Source organism: Podarcis liolepis, assembly GCF_965112155.1.
Source record: "Podarcis liolepis genome assembly, chromosome: 7".
In the NCBI taxonomy this organism is placed as follows: domain Eukaryota; kingdom Metazoa; phylum Chordata; class Lepidosauria; order Squamata; family Lacertidae; genus Podarcis; species Podarcis liolepis.
Genome location: NC_139561.1, coordinates 77,848,943 through 77,874,566, shown reverse-complemented (window position 1 = coordinate 77,874,566; position 25,624 = coordinate 77,848,943). Strand labels below are relative to the sequence as shown.

The following is a 25,624-nucleotide window of genomic DNA, read 5'->3' as shown; positions in this document are numbered from 1 at the left end:
AGATAAAATCAAATCATGGTGTCTGCCCAATGTTGTTCCTTAACCAGCTGCTATTCAAACATTAGCTTTTCCCGGGGAGGGGGGTTACCAAGTAAACTGGAAGTACAAATATCGAAAAGTAAAATGTTAGAGGTTTACCCCCCTCCCATAGCAATATAATTTGATTCAGCTAGCTGGTCAGTCTACTTTCGGTTTCACTCCTGGCTCCTTGTTAAATTAATACTGCGTCAGAAACCTCCCAAACAGATATCCAAAGTTCTTTGGTGTTTCTCCAGTTGTTAATGAGATGTCTCTTCTACTCCAGGGGAGTCTTTTGATCTTCTTCCAGGAAACCAAGAGCCAAAAGCCTTGATTTTCTCTCCCCCCCCCCCAGTCATTTCCACACGGTAATTATTAGAGTTATCAAAACCTTATTATATCAACAAATGTAAAATTTTTATTCACATTTGCTTTCATAAGTCCGGCAGTCATTCCTTCCAAAGGGGATTTGCCAAATGTAATCACATAGGCAAATATCGAAGGAAAGTAAACAAAGGCTCAACCCCCCCCCCCTCCTTTCTGTTCCGTCAAACTGGCATCTCAGATGATAGTCCCTTTTCCAATTGAGTCTTCTAAGTCTTAAGAGGCTGAATTAATTAGCAGGGGGGGGGGGAATCCTCCCTCTTCGCTCAAAGCATGTCCATTATTTAAATCCAATTTTTTCTTAAGAAATGGAGACTTGTCGCTCGTGGAGACAGCTTCGGAGAGTGCCAGAATCACACTGGGGCTTTGCATCCAGCACCCTCCAGCCCCTTATTCCCTCCAGATTTGGGGCCAGGTGTTGGGCGACTGCAGATGAGACTGTTTCCTCCGGCCCTGGAGGAATTTGTGAGACTGATTACTCCCATCTCAGCCTCCAATTGCCTGTGCGAAACGGAGACGATGGAATTTCAGCCATCTTCTGTGGCAACGAGCCGGAAGCCTGAGTAGAGCAGTATTTTTCAAGCTTGGGTCCCCAGTTGTTGTTGGACTACAACTCCTATCATCCCTGACCACTGTTCCTGCTAGCTAGGGATGATGGGAGTTGTAGTCCAAGAAGAAATGGTGACCTATGCTTGAGAAACACTGTGTAGAACTTTGATTCCCTGCCCTACCTTCACGGATAATCATGTTTTATAGGTTCAGAGGAAATTAACTGCCTCTTACTGAGCTAGACCCACTAGTGTAGCTAGGGGGGGGGGTTCACCGGGTGGCCACTTACAGTGCGCCCAAGCCACATGTCTCTCATGGGAGTGACGCCGTAGCTCTGGTGTCTGCAGGCACCGACCACCTGAAAAGGCAGTGTGGGGCTCACTTCTTTTCAGGTAGTGTGGTGCCTGCAGCTGAGGGGGAGGCGGCAGCAGAGCAGACTCCATGCAGTCTCTGGCTCCATGCAGCGCAACCTGCCCTGGCTTGCCCCAGGCACCTGAGGAGCTAGCTACGCCGCTGGCCACACCCACTGGCTCCAGAATCAAGGGGGCAAGCAGGTGCAACTGAAGGAATTCAAGCTCATTTGAAGATTGCAGGAGTTTCCTCGCACAACTAGGAGTCCTAGTGATAAAGTGGAACGAAGAAATGCAGATCTGGTGCTTTTGTTTTCTATGTCAACATCTTCGAGGCTGCTTTGGAGTTGGAAGCTTGTCTCATCTCCATGGGCTGCAGAGGTCCCTACCAGAACAGCTGGCAAACAGTTTACACAACAGGTCGAGGCTGATGGGTCATCAAGACTCCAAAGCGTTTCTTGATGGTGATCCTGTGTCAAGAATATTTGTCATCTGGAGAAAAGCAGGCAGGATGGGCAGAAGACATTGGCTGGCCAGTGGGATCCACCTACTTGAGAGTGTAGACCCTATCTCCTTGCTCATCAAGGTAGTACTGCAGAAACATTGCTGCGGGTTATGAAAGCGTTAGCAATATACCTGCAGACGGATTAAAAGAGCTTCTTCTTATCAATATACATGCGCTTCCATACAACCCATGTGCACATTAGCCCCGCCACCACCAATTGGCTCATCTAGATTAGTGTTGCCTGTGCCTGGACTGAGAAAAAAAACCCACTGTAGTCCTCTTGATGTTCTTGGACTCCAATTTCCATCAGCCCCAGGTTCTCCAGGGTTTCAGAGTAGGTTTTCTCCCAGCTCTACCTGGAGATGCCATTGAAGATTAAACCTGAGACCTTCCGCATGCAAAGCAGAGGCTCTGTACCACTAGGGTACAACTCCAAACATTCCAACCTACCAGGGCACTGCCAAAGATCTAAAGGTGGGCATCTTGAATAAAGGGCTTTCAAAGGGCAGATTCAGCACGAAACTGCAGTTACAATTAAATCAGGAAGTGCATTTGGGTCTGGACAGAGACAAAGATTTTCATTCTAAGTTAACTCTGTCAGTGCTACTGAGATGTTGATTTTATCAGATGTCACAACATATTTTATATATATATATATATATATATATATATATATATATATATATTTGCTTTCGTAGATTTTCACGGGTACAGGAATGCAGGTTTTGGTGTCTTCGGGTGTCTTCCCGTGTAAGAGTTGGGGTGTCTAGGCGACGGTTCTGCAAACGTCGCCTAGACACCCCAACTCTTACACGGGAAGACACCCGAAGACACCAAAACCTGCATATATATATATATATATATATTTCATTTAATATTATACATTCACAAAATCTTTATCCACTATACCACCTTGGCTCTTAGAGCCTCTCGACTTCCTTCCCTCCTGCCTCAGACAACCCTGCTAGTGATGTTAATTGCTTGCAATAATCTTTCAGATATTATATGAATTTATTCCAGTCTTTTTTGAATACTTGATTGTGCTGGTTTTGGATTTTTCCTGCCAGCTTCGCCAGTTCTGCAAAGTCCATCATCTTCATCTGCCACTCTTCTTTCATTGGTACTTCTTGTTGTTTCCATTTTTGGGTTAAAAGAATTCTTGCCGCAATTGTTGCATACATAAACAGTCTTCTATCTTCCCTTGGTATCTCTTCACCCACTATACCCAATAGGAAGGCTTCTGTTTTTTTAACAAAAGTATTTTTAAACACTTTCTTTAACTCATTATATACCATTTCCCAGAAAGCCTTTCCCTCTTTGCAAGTCCACCACAAGTGGTAAAAGTTACTTTCCCTTTCTTTACATTTCCAACACTCATTGGTTCTTGTCTTGTACATTTTAGCAAGCTTTGTTGTTGTTTAGTTGTTTAGTAATGTCCGACTCTTCATGACCCCATGGACCAGAGCAAGCCAGGCACTCCTGTCTTCCACTGCCTCCACAGTTTGGTCTAACTCATGTTTGTAGCTTCAAGAACACTGCCCAACCATCTCGTCCTCTGTCGTCCCCTTCTCCTTGTGTCCTCAATCTTCCCCAACATCAGGGTCTTTTCCAGGGAGTCTTCTCTTCTCATGAGGTGGCCAAAGTATTGGAGCCTCAGCTCCAGGATCTGTCCTTCCAGTGAGCACTCAGGGCTGATTTCCTTCAGAATGGATAGGTTTGATCTTCTTCCAGTCCATGGGACTCTCAAGAGTTTAGCTGGTGTTTAGCAAGTTTAGCTGGTGTTAAATACCATCTATACATCATTTTCGTAACATTTTCTTTAAGTGCACTGCATGCAGTAAAATTAATGCCTTCCTTCCACAACCTTTCTCAAGATTATAACTGAACATTATATCCAAAATCTTTAGCCCATTGTATCATCACCCCTTTCACCTCCTCATTCTTAGTGTGTCATTTCAATAGTAATTTATATATTTTCAATAATATTTTCCTCTTATCATCCAATAGTTATCAGAGGTCACAACTGTTGCAAAGCCCCACCCTGGTTTCCACACTGTTCTGGATCCAGTTCAAGGTGCTCATGTTAATGTTTAAACCCTCAAATGGCTCAGGCCCCCAGCTGCCTCTTCCCTGACAGACCCCCTTGGGTACTAAGACTGGCAGAGGGTGTCCTTTTGGGTGTCCCACTACCCTCAGAAATTCGAGGGAGTGGTGGTCCGGGAGAGGACATTCTTTGTAGCAGCCCCTAAACTGTGGAACTCCTTCCCCACAAAGGACCCACCTTATTTCTGTACTTTGATTTTTTTTTAATAAAAAACTCTGGTTTTAATCTTATGCAGTGCCAGATTTACGTATAAGCTAAACAAGCTATAGCTTAGGGCCCCACTCTCTTGCCCCCCCCCCCAAGGGAAAAAACTGGATGTACATTTCCAAAACTGTATTTCAGTTCAACAATTACTTTGATAAAATACCTATTTTGTTATGTGCAAATGGCTTTAGATACCTATTAGGTCCATAAATTACCATATAGCATATATTCAACACAAAAAACAGCAACAATTTGTTGTTGACAAGGGACAACAGTACATATAAAGGGCCCCATTACCTTCAGTAGCTTAGGGCCTCATCAAACCTAAATACGGCCCTGATCTTATGTAACATTGTGGTTTAATATTCATGTTGTACTTAAATTGTTGTAACTTGCCCAGGGACATTAGGGCAAAGTGATACTGCAAAACGACAAGAGGAACACAATCTTCAAAGCATTATAAAAAAACCTATTCCAATACAGATGCAGGCTGGGAAAGATCTCAACGTAAAACACTTGTTGAAAAATTCATTGACCATCTAACTTACACCCTGGCTGTTGCTCCTGACAGAGATTCACTTGTAAGCCTCCAGAGAAGGCTTGCAGATGTTGTTGGGAAGCCCACAGGGAGGGCAATCGGTTGTGGTTCTTCCTTTGATCTTGCCTCTGATTCTGGAAGGAATCCACCGCAGTCGTGACAAGTAACCATTGAAAGCCCTATCCTCCACACATCTGCTTTATTCTCTTATAAGGCCATCACCACATCCCGTGGAAGCAAAGTAACATTTTAACATGCATAATCATAGTAATGCCAGTGGCCTGATGGGGGGCTAGAAGAGACCCCTCCCCGGTTATCAGGTCAGCTGCGGAGAAGGGTTACGTTCCTCTGTGTGTGTGCAACCAGGGCCCTATTTATAGATTACTCCTATTGCATGCATGTGTGCATGCAAGATTTAATCCAGTTTCATGGAAACGAAACTGTGTAATGATTAACAATAGGTATGGGAATAGCTAATAGGAAGACACTGAAAGAATCACCAGCCACACAATGACTCACTTTATAAAGGTTGGCATCTGAGTTCCGTACCTGATGTTGGGTTGTTGGAGAAAGACATCCTGTCTACCTTGCACTGAGAAACACCCTACCTGCACTCCCGGAAAAATTGTGGTAAGTTCAACCATCCCTTTTATATGACTCTCTCTCTCTCTCTCTCTCTCTCTCTCTCTCTCTCTCTCTCTCTCTATATATATATATATATGTATATATGTATGTATGCAATCATTACAGAAAAGAGAAAAATACCTACATATAATTGATATATTATAATAATTTGTTTAATGTTGTACAACATAGAAAAACCATTATATTTGTCCATATTTAAGTTACATTTGTATTCTGCAAATGCAGTAAGTGGATTCCATTTATCCCTTTAAAAAAACCCATCTTTATTGTCTACTTTCTGTGACGATAATTCAGTTCTGTAACCTTATCCATTTTTTATACCTTTTATTTTTATTTCCTTTCACTGTTTTTTCCATTATTATTATTTATTTATTTTTGCAAAGAGCATGCCAGCAGCTACTCTTAGATTCTGCATTTACTCTTTATTTGTGGGTCAAAATACCCTAATAAAATTACCGGAGCCCAATGGCAATGTGCAAGTTCTTGCTAATATTATCTCTACTACCTCTCCCCTAAAAACTTTAATCATTGGACAAATACAGGAAATATCTTTCACGTCCACCTTCAAATATCCACCTATTCAACACTTAAATAATCACAGTGTGTAAATTTTACACATGTAAAGATAGAGCAGTTTGAAATGATTTTCTCCAGTGTTAAAACAAAGAGATTGTGTTGCTTCCTGAACATGAAGGAGGCTGTGGCAAAACCACTCCTTAAGAATCCGTCCCTGGACTCAGAAAATCAAAGTAACTACCAGCCATTTGCCAATCTCCCCTTCTTGGGCAAGGTTATTGAGTAATAATAATAATAATAATAATAATAATAATAATAATAATAATAATAATAATTTATTTATACCCTGCCCATCTGGCTGAGTTTCCTCAGCCACTCTGGGTGGCTCCCAATCAAGTGTTAAAAACAATACAGCATTAAATATTAAAAACTTCCCTAAACAGGGCTGCCTTCAAATGTCTTTTAAAGTTAGGATAGCTGCTTATTTCCTTCATATCTGAAGGGAGGGTGTTCCACAGGGCGGGCACCGCTACCGAGAAGGCCCTCTGTCTGGTTCCCTGTAACCTCACTTCTCGCAATGAGAAAACCGCCAGAAGGCCCTTGGTGCTGGACCTCAGTGTCTGGGCTGAATGATGGGGGTGGAGACCCTCCTTCAGGTATACTGGACCGAGACCATTTAGGGCTTTAAATGTCAGCACCAACACTTTGAATTGTGCTCGGAAATGCCAATGTAGGTCTTTCAAGACCAGTGTTATGTGGTCCCGGCGGCCATTCCCAGTCACCAGTCTAGCTGCTGCATTCTGGATTAACTGCAGTTTCCAGGTCACCTTCAAAGGTAGCCCCACGTAGAGCACATTGGAGTAGTCCACGCGGGAGATAACTAGAGTCTGGTGAATCAGTCTGCGGGCAGGTAGGGTCTTAGCCTGCGTACCAGGTGGAGCTGGTAGACAGCTGCCCTGGACACAGAATTGACCTGTGCCTCCATGGACAACTGTGAGTCCAGAATGTCTCCCAAGTGGTGAATGGTTGTGAACCAGATCCAGGCACTCTTGGAGAAAACTAATCTTCTAGATCCATTTTAATCAAGGTTTTGGCCCATTTGGGGCACACACATGGAGTGTCCTTGTTAATTCTCCTTGACCTTTCCATGGGTTTCTGTACCATCAACCATGGTATCCTTCAGGAACAGCTGTTCAAGTTAGGGGAGGGTTCTTGTCCTATTTGGACGGTCGTTTCCAGAGGGTGATGCTTGGAGAGTGCTCATCGGCACCATGGAGCCTTCACTGTGGGGTTCCTCAGGGTTCAATTTTATCACCTATGCTCTTTAACATCTACATGAAACCACTGCGTGGGGCTATCCGGAGTACATTGTCAACAATATGCTGATAACACACAGCTGTGCATCTTCTGTACATCAACGGGTGCGGCAGTGGATGTGCTGGACTTGTGTCTCACCTTGGTAATAGACTGGATGAAAGCCAACAAACTGAAGCTCAATCCAGATAAGACCGAGGTGCTGTTAGTGGGCAGTTCCCCAGCCTGGATGGATGGGAGGTTGCCTGTTCTTGATGTGGTTGCCATCCTTTGGAAGGAGTGAGTATGTAGCTTGTGGGAGCCTTCTGGATCCATTGCTGTTGGTTTGAGGCTCAAGTAGCCTAAGTGGTGCAGAGTGCCTTCCATCAGTTTCGGCTGGTGGCCCAGCTGTGCCTATATCTGGACAGGGATAGTGTGATTTCTGTTGTCTCTGCTCTGGTAACCTCTAGGTTAGATGGCTGCAATATGTTAGATGTGGGGCTGCCTTTGAAGGCGGCTTGGAAATTCTGGCTGGTGCAGATTCTGGCCACCAGGTTGCTCACCGAGGCAAGACAGTTTGAGCATATCACACCAATCCTGGCCCAACTGTACTGACCACCAATTAGTTTCCCAACCCAATTCAAAGTGCTTCAAGGACCGCCTCTCCCCATATGAATCATGGGTGACCCTTTTCTTCATATGCCTCCTCCACAAGAGGTCTGGAGGGCGGCTGCACAAAAACATGCCTTTTATGCAGTGGTTCCCCATCTGTGGAATGCTCTCCAGGCAAAAACATTGCCAGGTTTTTGGTCTGTCTAACATTCTGTGTCCTTTTAAATATGTTTGTGAGAGGAGGGTTATGGGTTTGTTTTGTTTTCGTTCTTCCCTTTATTATGTATTTTGTATTTTTATCTATGAAGCGCCCTGAGGTCTTTGGGAGAAGGGTGGTATACACATTTAATAAATTAATTTTTAAAACAATTAATAAATTCTCATGTCAGAGAGGAACTCTAGCTCACTTCCAGAGTCCATGCCTTATTATTCAGAACCAGTCAGGAGGCGGCTCTTCCTGTCTTTGGCTCAGACCCCACCTATTGTTAGTTTCCCTGCCTTTCACCTCACCAGTGACCACTGTTTTTTTATTTCTGTGAGTGCCTTAGTTGTACTAGGAGATGACAAGCACCGCTACCCGTACCATGTGGATACTTTTCAGCTAGAAGATGAGGAAATGGGAAACGTCAGCAAAACCATCACTCCAGCACCTCAGTGATGAACTGGCATTTTAGAGACTCCAGTGAGTTCTGATTTTGAAAGTGCTTCCTTGCTGATTCTCTGAATGTTTCTGCAGATCCTTTAGCCCAGAAAATCTGTTTCATCAACTGAGTCTTCAACATTGCACTTCCTTCACCATGCAAGCTCTCCTGGGACTCCTCTTCTTCTCTCTGCTTCTTGCTACAGGTGAGGACTTAGTAGTTGATTTTCTTTCCACACCCCAGAGGGGAATTGTACTGAAGGCATTAATAAGGTGGAACAAGTTCAAAGCTGGAATCCTTTCACTTTGCATGAGGAAAAAATCAAGTATAATTCCTTCAAGCAAGGATTGCTTGGTTTGACAAAGGCAGGCATTGAACTGGAAGGACTCAGAGGCCATCTAAGGTGAGGGAGTTCTTCCTGACCTCTTGCTTAATTCATATATATATATATATTTTGGGGGGAGCCATTGAATGCCGATTCCATCACCAATGGGAGACCCAACTCAGTTTATGTTCCAAGGTAATCTCATTATCCACTCAGGTGGGATTTACCCATTTTTTCAGGCAAATAACTCAAACATCTGCATCTCTTTCCTACTCCAGGTGCCTCTTTGCAGTGTGAGATTTGCACAGCCGTCGGACAAACCTGTTCCAGTGATAATGTGGAATGTGATCCTCAACTAGATACCTGTGCTGTTGTTCAGTATGAACCCACACGTGAGTGAAAAGGATCATTACCCAGGCCAGATGAATGAATGGGGTCCCTGGTTGCACAAATCATATAAACAAATGAAACTCTCGTTCTGTTGAATAGTCCAAAGCTGTCTCCAACTAACAGAAGCTGCTCAAGGTTTCAGCCAACTCTCTTTCCCAGCCCTGCAACCAGAGACCCTTTGACCAAAAGATTTCAAAGCGTGGGCCTGACTGCTGAGATGAGGTCCCTCTTTGTGAATGTGTCAGACTATCCTCCACCAGGGCCAGGGCTTTTTCAGTGACGGCTCCAACCTGGTAGAATGCTCTGTCCCATGAGACTAGGGCCCTGCAGGACTTGATTTCCTTCCACAGGGCCTGTAAGACAGAGCTATTCTGCCTGGCCTTCAGTTTGAATTAGCCTGATCCCCTATTCCCTTTTCCCTTTCCTTTTTTATGAAGAAACCCTTCTGGGACCCCACATTTAAACACTTCCCTGGTCTCCTGCTGGCCCTAGTAGGACCAACTTGGCCAGTTAGCCCTGGTGATCATTTGATGTCTACTGACTGGGTTCCCCCCCCCCCCGCCACCCTAAAATGACCCCTGAATTTTATTGACATTGATCCTGCATTTATGTTGCATTTTATGCTGTTTTTAAGTCATATTTTAATCAGTGTTTTATATTTGCTGTTAGACGCCCCGAGCCCGGTTTTTAGACTGGGAAGGGTGGGGTATAAATAAAAATTAATTTATTATTATTATTATTATTATTATTATTATTATTATTATTATTAATGGAGGGATATTCGAGCCCCCTACAGGCATTCAAACTGAACATCTGAAGGAGCATTGTGCTCAGCCTAACACTTCAGCACAACTTCTCAGGTGTCTCCAAGACATGAATGGGCATCAATGAAGGAGTAGGGCTCACCCCTCAGATTCCCCAATTGAGACTTCATGCATTCATAACAAATGCTTGAATGGGGCTCCCATGGCTCCTGGATGTGTGAGTTCTAATTTGGGTTACGTAGAATCTGAGTCAAATCACCATCATTTTTGTTTATGCTTTATCCTAAAATGCACATCTTGGTATGAATTTTGTGGTGTTTTTGAGCTGAAAGTTAAATTGCAGAAACTGAAATATCTATTGGTGGCAAGAAAAACATAGGTATAAAAGGAGAATTCCTCAATGCCAATATCCAAGTTTGCAGAAGTTCTCTCTGGTGAGAGAACCCCAGGAGAGATTTAAAATCACAAAATATGCAGCAAATATAGGCTGTTAGACCTTTAAAATATACCCTTCTATGTTCATTCCAAGGTTACCCTCTTCCTCTAGCATAGAAAAAAATCACACATTTGGTACATTTAAAATGTTTTACTTACATTTTTTTCCCCAAAGGTTTGGTTCATGTGCTTCTCCATACACCAGTGAAGAAATGCAGGAAGTAAAATTTAGCTTAATTACAGTGGTGAAAGTTCCTAAGTTATTGGTATAGGAATTCAAGAAAGGCTTGTTAGAGCCATGTGATCTGAGCTTGGATTAACCAGCTCAGTTCTCTTTACATGCTAAGCTTCTCAGGTAAACTGGGAGGGAACAATAGGCTTGATTACCTTCCCCCCAAGGTGAGGAGGCGTGACCTAGCTAAGCCTGGCAGGAGAGCTTGCTCTATGGCGTTAACCCCTTCATGTATTAATTAGGCTTAAGCATGTTGGTTATATGAGGCTGGTTTCCCCCCAATACCCCTGTGTTCTGCATATTAGTGTAGGAAATGAGAGTCAGCGTAAGTTGTTTTAAAACATGGATCAAAGGACATCTTACAGCACTGCTGAGTGGGTGAATTTATGGGGGACGTAATGGCTCTGAACACTGAATCTGCTGGTCATTCAACTTTGGTTTGTTTGTTGATTTGTTTTATATCCAGCACCAAGCGTCACTGTCAGCAAAATAATTAAAGAATGTCTTAACAAGACTGTTTGTGAAAAAATGAAGCCAGGGGATACTGCTGCAGATCGTGGAAAAATTAAAACGGTTGAATGCAACAAGGCCCCTGGAGCAGCTGCATCTCTCCTCCTCGCTTTCTCCAGCCTCCTGTTGATGAAGAGTCTCCTGTAATGAAGCGCTGACAGCAGTACAGAAGAGTCCCCTTCTCATTTCCATGCAAATAACTTCACACCGAATCACATGTTTCACTGGAGAGATCTGTTGTCATTTCTGATGTTTTGAGTAAGAACAAATAAAGAGGAAGAAATAAATAAACCTACTCTTGTTTTGAGGGTGAGAGGGGTGAGCAAGGCATGTATTTCCAACAATGTGATTGACCAGAAGTAAAATTGTTTGTGGAAATCCATAATTTTCAAGGAATGCTGATGTTTTCGGAGGAGAATTAAGATAGACTCTAGCATTATACAACCTTCTTAGTTTATGCAATATGTAATATTGTAATTATAAATTCAGGATGCATTGCAATGATCAGTGCAGATCTCCATGTGTTGCCTTTCAGCTAGAATGACTATTTTCTGTGCATGCACATGGACAAATGATTAGGAGGGTTCCAATATCTTCTTTCAGAGTAACTTAAGTGGAGTTTTCCTTTGAGTTCCATTTTATGTGACAGTGCTTGCACATCATTCTCTTGAAAGTGAAGTACCTTGCATTTTCGGTACTTAGCTTTGAGACGTATGACATCTGTAGCAGCAGTGTGCATAGGTGGGTGTGCCTGGGTAGAGTTGGGTTTCTACATCCTGCAGGGGAGCCTGCAGAAACAGACTCCCCACTGTAGACTCCCCTCCATGTAACCCATAAAGAGTGATGGGGAGTCAAGAGGAAAGGAAGGAAATAGATCCAGGAAATAATGAGGCACCAACTGACTCAACCAGGGAAGGAAAACCATGTCAAGCCATCAGCAACCTGACTTCTCACAAATTCTCATACGTTTGCTTCTTGCAATGATGCACACTAGATGGGATGCCAAGGAACTTTGGACAGAGAAAGAAATGGAAAGTTTCACTTGTGCCTGGTAGGAGTGTAAGATAAGAACAAGTGGCAAATTTAAAGCATGCAAGATAAGATGTCACCAGGTCTGCTAACTGAGACAGGGGCCAGTGAGCTTTCCTTATCCTGATCCCTCAATTAACTCTTCATTGTGGTATGGAAAACACTTTTCATTTCAAAAGAAATCTTACATCTTATTTTGCTTTTTATTATATTTGTGCATCTAGACACAGGCCTTTCAATCTGGCCCATTGGACTCTCCCCAAGTGAAATCCCCTACAGGCCACACCCCTACAGGCCACTGTCCTTGTTTCACATCCTCTCTAGGTGCCTGCCTAGAGCTGTTTCCTAGTTCTGCTGGATCTCTCAGCGGCCTTTGACACCATCAACAATAACATCCTTCTGGACCGTCTAGAGGGGCTGGGAACTGGGGGCACTGTTATACAGTGGTTCTGCTCCTTTCTCCTGGGCCATGTCTAGAAAGTGGTGTTGGGGGATGAGTGTTCAGACCCCTGGGCTCTCACTTGTGGGCTGCCTCAGGGTTCCGTCCTCTCCCCCATGCTTTTTAATATCTATATGAAACCGTAGGGAGAGATCATCAGGGGGTTTGGGCTGGGTGTTTATCAGTATGCAGATGACACCCAGCTCTACCTCTCCTTTAAATCAGAACCAGTGAAGGCGGTGAAGTTCCTGTGTGAGTGCCTGGAGGCGGTTGGAGGATGGATGGTGGCTAACAGATTGAGGTTGAATCCTGACAAGACAGAAGTACTGTTTTGGGGGGACAGGGGGCGGGCGGGTGTGGGGGACTCCCTGGTCCTGAATGGGGTAACTGTGCCCCTGAAGGACCAGGTGCGCAGCCTGAGAGTCATTTTGGACTCACAGCTGTCCATGGAGGTGCAGGTTAATTCTGTGTCCAGGGCAGCTGTCTACCAGCTCCACCTGGTCCACAGACTAAGACCCTACCTGCCCGCGGACTGTCTCACCAGAGTGGTACATGCTCTAGTTATCTCCCGCTTGGACTACTGCAATGCGCTCTACGTGGGGCTACCTTTGAAGGTGACCCGGCAACTGCAATTAATCCAGAATGTGGCAGCTAGACTGGTGACTGGGAGTGGCCGCCGGGATCACATAACACCGGTTCTGAGAGATCTGTGTTGGCTCCCAGTACGTGTCCAAGCAAAATTCAAAGTGTTGGTGCTGACCTTTAAAGCCCTAAATGGCCTCGGTCCCGTATACCTGAAGGAGCGTCTTCACCCCCATTGTTCTGCCCAGAAACTGAGGTCCAGCTCCAAGGGCCTTCTGGCGGTTCCATCATTGCAAGAAGTAAGGTTACAGGGAACCAGACAGAGGGCCTTCTTGGTAGTGGCACCCGCCCTGTGGAACACCCTCCCTTCAGATGTGAAGCAGGGGGAGGGGGTCGGGGAGTGAGCAGCCTGGTCCTGAAATGACTCTTCTCCATCTGCTTTTGCCTCTGCTCCTGTCCCCCAATGGCATGTGCAGAGCCTCCTATTTTCCAAGGACAGCCCCAGATTTACAGAAGCCATCCCGGTTTATGATTTGACCCCATAATGTCCCACTTTTCCTTAGGATGTCTCTATTTTCATTGGAGAAATGTTGGAAGATAAGCAGTTATGTGACCCCTGAGCCAAAGAGATGAAGGCAACCCTGTATAGTACACATGGCCAAACTTGGCCCTCCAGCTGTTTTGGGACTACAATTCCCATCATCCCTGACCACTGGTCCTGTTAGCTAGGGATGATGGGAGTTGTAGTCCCAAAACATCTAGAGGGCCAAGTTGGGCCATGCCTGTATAGGGAAGGTTATTTTAATGTTTAATGTTCTGTTATGTTTTAAGCCACACAGAGTGGCTGGGGCAACCCAGTCAGATGAGCGGGGTATAAATAATAAAATGATTATTATCAGGGAATGGGATGCCCCTATTTTCATCAGTGAAATGTTGGGGGTGGGGCATGCATGTGGCATCCAGAATGTCAGTCAGAAGGGAGTGTGGCCCTCAGCCTGAATAAAGGTTCCCCAACTCCTATCTATAACTATTCTTCAATTTCATTGTCATATTCTTCACATATGTCCATGTCTCAGTTATGGCAATCCATCCCTTAGGTCACAGCACAACTCCACTCCTTGTTTATTTATTTTTGACTTTTTGAAAATTAAATGTATATCCTACCCTTCCTCACAAAGGAACCCAGGATGGCAAAGTACAAGGGACAAAACAATTAAAAAAACCTCTTTAAAACAATTCCAAAGCAGATGCAGGCTGGGAAAGTTTTCAAAATAAAAGCCTTGTTGAAAGGGGAAGTGTTGGCACCTGCCCACTATTCAGAGGGAGGGAATTTCCCGAAACACTAAAGCCCTGATTCCTACCTAATGTTTGTTTTTCATTTCTCACTTCTAAATATTCTATTACATCAAAAGAAATACCAGGCAGGGAATACACCTTGAACATGAAATTTTAGTCAGCCAAGGGGCTAGATTGAAGCAGTCTAATTTCAGGCTCGCTGGCATTCATTCATAATTCAATCCTCTTTTTTTGCTTGCTTGTTGAAAGAACACACAAAAATCTGCCTTTAAATGGAATGCATTTTGTATACACTTCTTACCTAAAATATTAAACTTCCCCATGAAATAGACACTTTCCCCTGCTTTTCAATGCATTTATCTGTAAACGGTGTCCTTTGTACAACTCTTTTATGTAAAATGCACATTTTTGCGAACTCCTTTTGCTCACTGAAACTGCAGTGTAAAATCTGGAGAAGAGAGCAATACTGTTGGGAGTTGCATTCTCACCTGCAAGCTGTTTTTTTTTGGGGGGGGGGGTCGGGTTGCTCTGCTTCTCCTGCCTTCCAGCTTGGAGGTGCTACTGTGGGAGGGTTTACTGAGCATTGGATCATGTGCCTTGGCAGATGGAAGCTGTCTGGTTTCTAGATGTATGTCCAGCCCTTAATGTACACATTGTAAAAGGTAAGTAGGCAGATGGATATTAGCTGCTTTAGTCTACGCATGTGCCTAGAGTGAGGGCCTGGTTGCTTTGTGTGATGTGAGATGCATTATTTGCTTTCTGTGCTATCCAAATGGATACTCTCTACAGCAATTTGTGAGTCGAAGACCTCCACCCGCTTAGGGATAAATAAAACACAAGGACACATGTATTTAGGTTAATGGGCTAAAGAAGGCCACAACTTTATTGGTTACAGCATGTAAGTGGTATTGGCTTAGGCATTGGATCAAACAAACACGGGGAGTCATCCAAAAGGTTAACAACCAGTTGGAGGAGCTTGTTGATGCAGATACAACTGGAAGCTTCCCCTGATGTCACCGGGGGTCGTGTCATGGCCCTAGCCACCAGCAGGGCATCGGACAGGATCCACGATCGCTGGATTCCTTTAATGGAAAACCAACAAGGGGAGGGGTAGGTGATGGCCACAACCTGCCCTCCAACACACGACACATATTCCAGTGCCTAACCGCCAATGCCCAAAAAGTTGTGACGATTTGCTACGAGGTAGGCGAAAAACCAAGAGGCTGGTGCCAATTAGCCAAATGGATAAAAATTCCTACCAGACTCCCTGGGCAACCAAGGCAACCAACCAAAGTCCATAGCAGGTCAAAAGCATAAATATGACCTAAAGGGAGGGTGGGCAGGTGATCCAACAACTCCAGGCAGCTGAATGAGGGCATGGTGCTGCTGCGGCTGCTTGAATGCGGCTAAACCCCACCCACCAAGCCAGCCCTATTGGCTGGCTGATGGGCATGGCGCAGCAGCCGGGAATCTGACGCAGGGGGCCAAATACGCCCCCCTGCTGACACGGGAACCAGCTCCCACTCACAACTCATCCCCTCATAAAGGAGTAGAGGCTATGCCAGATGCCAGTCCCCACCAGGTTTACTCTCTGTGCCCATTCCCTTCCCTTCTGGGTACACATGAGCAGATAGCATTTCATCACCATGATGCAGCTGGGTATTGTGGGATTAGATTGGTGTGGAACAGGCTGAGATGTGGGAATGTGTGCTTTAGAATCAACTGTGCTGCCCACTTTGTGTCAAATGGTGTCAACTGGCTCTGGTGATATATTTGAGCAAGAATGATCTGGGGCAGAAGATAGGACTGTCCTTGAATCACCAGGTGCAACAGGGCCTGGAAGTGATACATCATCATACACACACACACACACAAGAGCACAACTGACTGTCAGGCTGCTGCCAGTGACTCCCGGCTGCTTGCCCAGGAATGTACAAAGACAATGGAATGTTTCTTACCATCTGCTTTTTATTCAGTATTTACAGAGAGAGGCTATAAAACCCAGCCTCTTGGATAATAGCGTTGTTCCAAGTGAATTCCGCCCCCTTCATCTCTCCCTCATTCATCAATCGCATCATCTCTCCTATGGGTGCTTAAGTGTCCTCTGTCCTTGAGCTCTTTGCTCTCCTACTTTCAAGACTCGCCGGGTTCTGGGAGGGGGGCAGTCTGGAATGTTTTCTAAAGACACCGTATCCGTTAACTGCCCCTCTTGCTTCCTCCTCCTCCTCCTTCTCTCCCATTATTTCCCAACTTCTCCCCTCATCTTCCTCTGAGCTGTGACCTCCCTCAAACCCCTGTTGTAAATCTAAACTGTCTTCCTCTTGTCTCCTGCCTCCTTTCATCTGCATGATCTGAAATGCTAAAGAGGAGGGTTTGGAAAGGGGTGAAGCACACTGAAAAGAATTTGGCAGCTTGGCGTACACAGTCTACTGGAATGTTGTGGGCTGGCACCAAAGCACGCACCCCACTTTAGAAATCTATGCAGTCATCCACTTCCCCACATGAATAGGATCCACTCTGTGGCATTCTCGTCACCCTGCCCCACAGCCCTCCTAGCATAAAAACACAATAATAGCCTTTCTGGATCAAACCAAAGGTCCATTTTAGTCCAGATTCCAGTCCTTGCAGCCTCCGGCTGGATACATGAAACCAGGACCTGAGCACAAGAGCACTTGTAATAAACAGCAGTTGTCATTCTGAGGCACATGGATAAAGATAATTAATAGGCATAATAATATATTAGGATAATTAATAGGCATGGAGTGGATAAGAGAAGAGGACGGTTCCTGTTTCACACAGAGCCCTTTATAAAGGTGGGTTTCTGAGCTCCATACCTGACAAAATTACATTAGGCAGTTAAAGAAGGACATCCCGTGTGCCTTGCACTGCCAAACACCCCACCAGCAGTCCTTGCAAGATTGTGGTAAGTCCTACCATCCTCCCCTATTTTAAAACAAGCTTGATTGAATCTCATATATAATTGTGTGAAACAGCAACATTCTACATGTAATAAAAACATTACAATCACATTCTACTTAATTTTGCATTACATAAAAAAACTATTTGTTTCATCCATATTCAGATGATATTTATATTTCATAAATTCAATAAGTGGACTCCACTTATCTTTAATATTTTCTCTTTGTGGTCCGCTTTCTTTCATCACAGCTACCTTCCAAATGTTTGTTAATCGCTATTCCGCTGTTGGTGATCATCTGTTTTTCTATTTTTGCGCAAAAAGTATGCAAGTTACTATTCCATTAACTCTTACAGCTTATTTGTGGGTCTGAATACTTTTTAAAATCATCAGGGGGTCCAGTGGCAAAGTGTAATGTGCTATGAATGACTTTATCTCTGCTACCTCTCTCCAAAATAATTGAATTATTGGACAGATCTATGTGGAGACACATACGATTTCAGTTTGCAATGAGCTTTGCTGGTTCCTGAGTACAATTCTTCCCTTTTCTTGTTCAGAAATTGGTCTGCCTGCTATTTTTTTTTTCTATTTTTAAACAAACCTATCCACCCAAGTCGGAAAAAACCATAGCTCAGTGCTAGAGCACATCCTTAATCTGCAGAAAGTCCCACACTCAAGAATTCAAATCTCCAGTAAAAAGGATCAAACAGCAGATGATGGGAAATGCGTTTCTCTTCCAAAAACCCTGGAGAGCCATGGCATCTCAGAAGGGACAATACTGTGATAGGTAGAGTTGGTGCTCATGAGCCTTTCTGAGGCACTCTGGGAGGAGCAACAGATTCATACTTAGCGACCTTCACCTGCAAATGTTTATTCAGTAGAAGCTGACCCATTAAGAAGATCACTTTACCCTCAGCCGCCTTCTTACACCCAGTTAGGAGATGTCTATTCCTGTATTTATCTCTGACTACTCCCACCTGCTGCTAGTTTTCCTGCCTTCCTTCCTACCAATCCCAATGAGCATCAGCAACCACTGGTTTTATTACTTGCCTCAAGAGTAAGTCTTCGTTACTGTCCATTCCTTAGTTCTACTAGGAAATGACATGCATCATTCCTGCACCATGTTGATGCCTTTACAGCTTCAAAAAGGGGGGGATGGGCAACACCAGTTGGGCAGCCCTGCTTCCATCACCTCGAAAGTATCTTGGCATTTTAGAAACTCCCATGAATTCCCCTTGGGAAGTTGTTACATGCTGATTCTCTGAATATTTGTGCAGATCCTTCAGCCCAGAAAATCTGCTTTATCAAGAGGGACATCTTGCATGAGGCTTGGACCGCGTACATCCTTCACCATGAAGCCTCTCCTGGGACTCCTCTTCTGCTCTCTGCTTCTCACTATAGGTGAGGACTTGCTAGTGAATTTCCTTCATACACCTCAGAGAGGAATTGTCCTGGAAGACTTAGCAGTTTGAAATAAATTCAAAGCTGGCAGCCCTCATTTTCTCACATGAGGAAAAAATAAAGTATAACTTCTTCAAGCAGGGGTAGCTTGTCTTGACAAAGGCATGTTTTGAACTGGAAGGACTCAAGGCCATCTAAGGCAAAGGAGATCTTCCTGACTTCCTGCGCCATTCATATTTTGATAAGGAGCAATTGAAGGCCTGTTCCACAGTGGGTAAAGTAAAATTCCAAGGGTATTCTCATTATCCACGCAGGTGGGATTTACTCCTATTCCCCAAATAAATAACACAGACATTTGAACATAATTTCTCTTCCAGGTGCCTCCTTGCAGTGTGAAGTTTGCAGTGCCATTGGGAAAACATGTTCCAGTGATAAAGTAGATTGCCCTGCTGGAGAAGATACCTGTGCCACTTATTCGTATGCACCTTCACGTGAGTGAGAATTATCATAACCCAGGCCAGATGAATGAATAAGCTCCATAGTTTAGCCTGGAAAAGAGGAGAATGAGAGGAAATATGATTGTTGTTGTTGTTGTTTAGTCATTTAGTCGTGTCTGACTCTTTGTGACCCCATGGACCAGAGCACGCCAGGCACTCCTGTCTTCAGGAAATATTATAGCCATCTTCAGCTATCTTAAGGGCTGTCACATGGAGGAGGGAGCATGCTTGTTTTCTCCTGCTCTGGGGGTAGGACTCAAACCAATGTCTTCAAGTTACAGGAAAGGAGATCCCGACTAAACATTCAGAAAAACTTTTTGACAGAGCTGTTCAGCAGTGGAGCAGACTCCCACAAGAGGTGGTGGACTCTCCTTCCTTGGAGGTTTTTAAGCAGAGGTTGGATGGCCATCTGTCATGGATGCTTTAGCTGAGATTCCTGCATTGCAGGGGGTTGGACTAGAGCAGGCTTCCTCAAACTCAGCCCTCCAGATGTTTTTGGCTTACAACTTCCATGATCCCTAGCTAGCAGGACCAGTGGTCAGGGATGATGGGAACTGTCGTCTCAAAACATCTGAAGGGCTGGGTTTGAGGAAGCCTGGACTAGATGAACCTTGGGGTGCCTTCCAGCTCTAAAATTATATGATCCTAGTTGCACAAATCATACAAGCATATGAAGCTCTCTTTATATGGCACAGCCTGGAACTGTCTGCTCTGACTGAAAGCCCCTTCTTGAGGTCTCAGGCAGCTTTCTTACCTAGCCCTACAGCCCGATACCCTTTAAACAACAAGCCTTCAAAGCATGTGCTCAGCTGCAAAGTTGAGATCCTTCTTTATGAATATGTCATGGAAGGAGAGCAGAGCATTCAGTCTGAACATGTGAAGGAGGACTGTGTGCCCTGCCCAAGTCCTCTGATGAGTGCTGGTCCAAAACGGGCTACCATGGGTAAGGTTTCCAAGACATGAACAGGCACCTTGATGGACTAAGTCCCCAATTGACTAGTCATGCAGCCTGCTTCAGACAAATGTCAATTCTGCTTTTGGCCAAGGAGTGCACCCAGTTTGCATAGTATCATTGAGCCGGAGGAGCTCAAACCACAAATTCCCATTTAATCTTTCAGACATTCAAAATGAACACTTGAACAGGGCTCCTGTGGCTCCTGTGTGTGAGAGAGCACTAATTTGGGTTCCAAAGATTCAGCATTTTTTAAGGTTGCACCATCATTCTTGTTTGCCTTTTATCCTAAAATGCACATTTTTGTATGAATTTTGTCCTGTTTTTGAGCTGAAAACTGTTGCAAAAAACAACAACCCAAAGATCCATAGGTTCTGAGTTCCATATCAGCCCAGAAAGTGACAACCTCCAGCATACCTAAATAGAAATTGAATGGGTGAATTTTCTTGAGATATAATGGCTGTGAACTGTGACAACCTATCACTCGTCTTTATTTTTCCTTTTGTTTTGTTGTATATCCAGCACCAAACATCAGCATCACAACATTCAGGAAATTATGCCTTACGGAGGCAGGATGCAGAAATGCAACCAAAGACATAGGGAAGGTTTTTGAAAATGTGGGACTTCTTATAAAGGTTGAATGTAACAAGGCCTCTGAGGCAGCTCCATTCGTCTTCCTGGCACTCTCTGGGCTCCTGTTGATGAAGATCCTCCTTTAATGAACCACATGCAGTGAATTAGCACTGAAGAAGAGTTTCATTCTTATATCCATGCAACCTTCCCTGGACCTGACCATGTGTCTGTCCAGAGGAAATTGTTGTTTTATATTTCTTCAGTAAAAACAAATAAAAAGAAATCTGGAGGTGAGAGGCATGCATTTCCATGAATGGAATTGGCTTTTGTTGTTGCTATTATTCTACTCGCCCTTCATGCTATGAGGTAAAAAATAGAGGTGAAAATGTTTTTGTAAATTCAAGATTTGACCGATTTTCATGAAACCCTGCTGTTCTGAGAGGAAAATCAGACAATAAAACATGTCACGTAAACTAAAAAAGGGTTGTTCTTCTGATAGATTTTGATCAGCTGAGTCTGGCTTACAACAGAAGCCAGCTGAATTGCATTCTGATCCTTGCTCAGAGCTATTTTCCAGCATGATGGCAAGCAAGAGAAGTTTGCAAGTGTGCACATCATCGAAAGGAGTTCTCCAAACGCTGCTGGTGCTTCCATTCCTGAGGGTGGCGTTTACATACACTCTGACACTGCTCAGGCCACCTTAGCCCACTCGCTCGCTTCCCTCTTCTGCTTCCTTCTCTCACTTGCAGGCATTACAGCAAAGCTGTTCCCTCCTCCCTCACACTTGCCGGGGACAGAGAAAAACAGGGAGGGAGAGCTGTCAGCCACAGCTGGCTGTGCCACCACCCAATTCCCCCTGAAATAATGCTTTGGCACCAAGGAGCTGCTACCGGAGGAGGAAGGGGAAGCAAAGGAGGAGGAGGAGGTGGTGGCAGTGGAGGTTGCTGCTGATGAATTGGTGTGTCATGGTGGGCAAGGACACAGATGGCAGCAAAAGAGGAAGAAAAGCAGTAGGCAGAAGCAACCTCCAGGAAAGGGCTGGGTGGATAGGAAGAGGGTGACAGAGATGTGGAAGGGAGTTCTTCTCCTCCTCCTCCTCTCCTCAGGAGGATGAGTTGAAGCTTCACCTACATGAGGATTGAGACCCACCTATGTGGAGTCAAGCACAAAGGAGTTGTATTAAAAATAAAATGTGTCCTTGCAGGCTGGCTCTACCAAGTTTCAAGAACATTCTCATTCTGAGAGCTGGAGTTCCTAGGCTCCTTCACTCCTCTCAGTCCTCGCTTTTGAGCTACACATAGCCCCAGCAGCTCATGCAAGGCAACCGATGAAGACAGCAGAGAGCAACAGCAGATGTCTGTATGTGTGTGGAAGGAATAGAAGTGAAATTTGACTCAGTTCACATTCAAACAACTTAGTTTGCACTTTCTGAAAAATGATGAAAACTGAAACACAGCATATAACTTCTAAAGGTAAAGGTAAAAGGTAAAGGACCCCTGGTCTGTTATGTCCACTCAAAGGCAACTATGGGGTTGTGATGCTCATCTCGCTTTCAGGCTGAGGGAGTCGGCATTTGTCCACGGACAGCTTTCTGGGTCATGTGGCCAGCATGACTAAACCGCTTCTGGAGCAACAGAAAACTGTGACGGAAACCAGAGCGCATGGAAACAGTGTTTACCTTCCCGCTGCAGCGGTACCTATTTATTTACTTGCACTGGTGTGCTTTTGAACTGCTAGGTTGGCAGGAGCTGGGACAGAGCAACGGGAGCTCACCCCGTTGTGGGGATTGGAACCACTGACCTTCCGTGTTAACACCACAGCGCCACCCGCATCCCTACATACCTTTACATAACTCCTACACTGTGTAGTCCTCACGTGCATTTTGCAGAGTGACCCTAGGAGCCAATCCTCAGTGGCTGACTCCTCTCTGATTGGTTCCAGTCGGTACAAAGGTTGACAAGACTTTTTGCTCAGTAGATAAAAAGCTCCCCATTCACTCTGACTGGATACTGGAGACAGGGACCCTGCTGGGACTCAGCTGTAGAAAGCATAACAGGTCTTCAGCCCCTCCATGACCCTGGACCATGGCACCTCTGCGTGTTAGTGGGGAAAGTGCAAACAAGTGAGCTATAGCTCTGCCGAATGGCCTTGGCTCTCGCCCTCTTGGTGGATGACAACCGCCTGTAGCTGGTGTGTGTTTGAAAGGAGTAGTATTGGGGTTGGTTATCTTGCAGGTAGCCTGCAGAAACAAACTCTCCACTGTACATGATTTCTATCTAACTCATAGTGATGAGGCAGAAGGCAGCACTGGGGCTGGGGAATGAAAAGGAAAGGAAGGAAATAGAGCCATCAAATAATGGTCACTAATGGACTGAGTCAGGAAAGGCACCAAGTCACCAGTTCCCTGACTTCTTGAATATTCTCGTACTTCTGCTTTCTGCGATGATGCACTCTAGCTGTGATGCTAAAGAACTTTGGACAGGGGAAAAATGGAAGGTTTCACTTGTGTGGTAGCAAATTTATTGCATGCAAGATAAGATATAGCCAGGTCTGCTAACTAATACAGCACCCAGTGAGCTTTCCTTATGCAGCTCCTTCTCTTAACTGCAGTAAGGAAAACACTTTTATTTTTATTTTTTTTAAAAAATAAAACCTCATACATCTTATGTTGCTTTTTATTATATATGTGCACCTAGACACATGGCTCTGAATCTGGCCCTTGGGTCTCCTCTCCCCAAAAGAAATCCCCTCCTCTTCTGATTTTGAGTGGCTGGAATGCAGTGTCCTATAGCAGGTTAAGAGTCACATGTGTTGGCAGCCTGCAGTGGTGTAGTGTGGTTTCCCAGAGTCCGAGAAAAGCAAGTATTGTGTCCCCCTAACCTGTGGACCATTAGCACTCCCTGAGTCCTTTCCTTCAATCCAGTATTGAACCCATTAACCACTCCCCCAGTGGATGTATTGTATTTTAAGAAAAGGCTATCTAGGCCAGGGCTCAGCAACCTACGGACCATGGGCCACAAGCAGCCCACGGGAGGTCATTTAAATGGCCCCTGAGCCATCCCCAGAAATCGTGTCTGCGCAGACATGATTCAGCCCTAGGAGCGATCTCTGCAGGAGTGAACCGGCCCATGTGAGGTAAACCTTGCCGACCCCTGATCTAGGCGTACTTTGATTTTTTAAAATTATGATTTTTTAAAAAATGCAAGTTATGGAACATAGAAGAGAGTTTTGGTTTCTCTCCAGCCACCTAACATGGGGATGCTATATATTTATATTTAGAATGGTTTGTTGCTGTTTTTTTAAAAGTTGAACCTCCCTGCAGACACACATACACACACACACACACACACACACACACACACACACACATATATTCTGAAAGTAATTTCTCCTCCTCCTCTCTCCAGTTTCTTCAAAGAAGAAGAGGCTCCTTATTTATGAAGGGAGGAAATATTTCACTTAACCTCTCATCCCATAGAGATGCTTTACTACATTTTGAAAAAGAGAAAAGCCCTTCCTCCAACTTCACCATCTCTTTCTCCAGTGTCTGTAGAAGAAAAAGGGGACAGGGGAGCCGACTTGGGCCACAGGTTATGGGTGCGCAGTGTGTGTGATGTCATGACGTCACACGCACCCTTGCCCTCAGAACCTGATTTCCAGTGCCTCTGGAAGTCATGTTCCAAGACCTCCCAAGACCTCAGAAATCGAGGCCCCAGATATGATTTCTGAGACTTCATGAGACCTTGGAAGTTGGGGGGGTGGGTTGCGGTGTGGGTGCTGAGCACCCACAACAATTTTTTTGTGGCTGCTCGGGCACCCAGAGCCCCCTATAATTGGTGCCCCTGAAAAGCGACACTCCTTATTCTTGCACAGTTGGTTTTGAATATTTAAGGAAGAAGCTGCAATCTTCAACTAAGTAAAACTAAGCCCATGCTTGGATTAGCACGTGATTGTAAACACTTGGCATATATTCTTATTTAGCTATATGTTCTGCCAGCAAAAGCTTTTGAATATTTTGACAAGCATTTGGATATTGTTTTAATTTTAAGAAAAGGGTCTGGTTTCCTGGCTGCAATTTAGCTGCACTGCCAACTGTCCACCCCCCAGCGCTTTACCTATGAAAATCTGCTCTGTACCACTGAACTGGAGTAAATGGCAATTCATGGAAAATCCAAATTGCCATTTGTTCTGATTTAGCAGTAAAGAGCAGGTTTTCATGGGGAAAGTGTTGGAACCAAAGAAAAGGCACTTGGGTGCATCGCTTTAAAGTGCAGAGTTGTGCCTAGAAAAAAAGGGCAAAACATAAGTGGGGATGAGCCCAGAGTCTAAGCTTTAAAACCACCCCAATATCAGGCCATGTTACCTCATTCCCAGCTTTATGGAGGGAGGTTGCCACAGAGAGCCTTTGAGATAAGCTGCCCTGGGGGAGGGGCACTTTTTCAGCCTTCTGGTTACCTTTCAGCCTTCTCGCTTATCAATCACTTCATGGGGATTCTGAGAACAAAGTTTCCCATGCGTCATGACTGACAGTTTTACCACATCCAAGATTGCCTTGTCAGAGTGAGACGGATTAATCCAGTGGCATATGTCATCTGCAGCAGACAGTGGGAGGTCCTCCCAACTCCCTAATTAAGTTTCCAGGAGGCCCATGCCAGGGAGATTAAGATAGATATGGCTAACCAGTTGCTGCTCACTGCAAGTAAAAGGGCTGACCTTTAATCCCAAATACTGTTTTATGACTCCATTTCAGGAAATGAGACACGCTGCAGGATGAATAATATAATAATCCTCTATTATCGCAATGCAATAAAATTTTATGTTCCTGGTAATGCCACATGCAAAGGATGAGAACATGGACAGAACACGATAAAGAATAAATTCCAGAGCTTCTTCCTAGCACTTTTCCATATAAGAGTTAAGCTT

General features: G+C 44.6%; 2 long non-coding RNA genes across 2 annotated transcripts; both read left to right on the top strand.

Annotated features, from left to right (window-relative positions):
- The first annotated feature begins 5,156 nt into the window (after window positions 1-5,156).
- On the top strand, window positions 5,157-11,306 carry LOC310712535. Its single transcript, XR_014528902.1, has 4 exons — window positions 5,157-5,282; window positions 8,455-8,564; window positions 8,963-9,076; window positions 10,972-11,306. It is a non-coding gene; the product is annotated as an uncharacterized lncRNA (long non-coding RNA).
- Window positions 11,307-16,588: 5,282 nt separating this feature from the next.
- Window positions 16,589-21,159, top strand: LOC310712540. The gene is made up of 4 exons (XR_014528913.1): window positions 16,589-17,284; window positions 18,556-18,679; window positions 19,057-19,170; window positions 20,651-21,159. It is a non-coding gene; the product is annotated as an uncharacterized lncRNA (long non-coding RNA).
- Window positions 21,160-25,624: the final 4,465 nt, after the last annotated feature.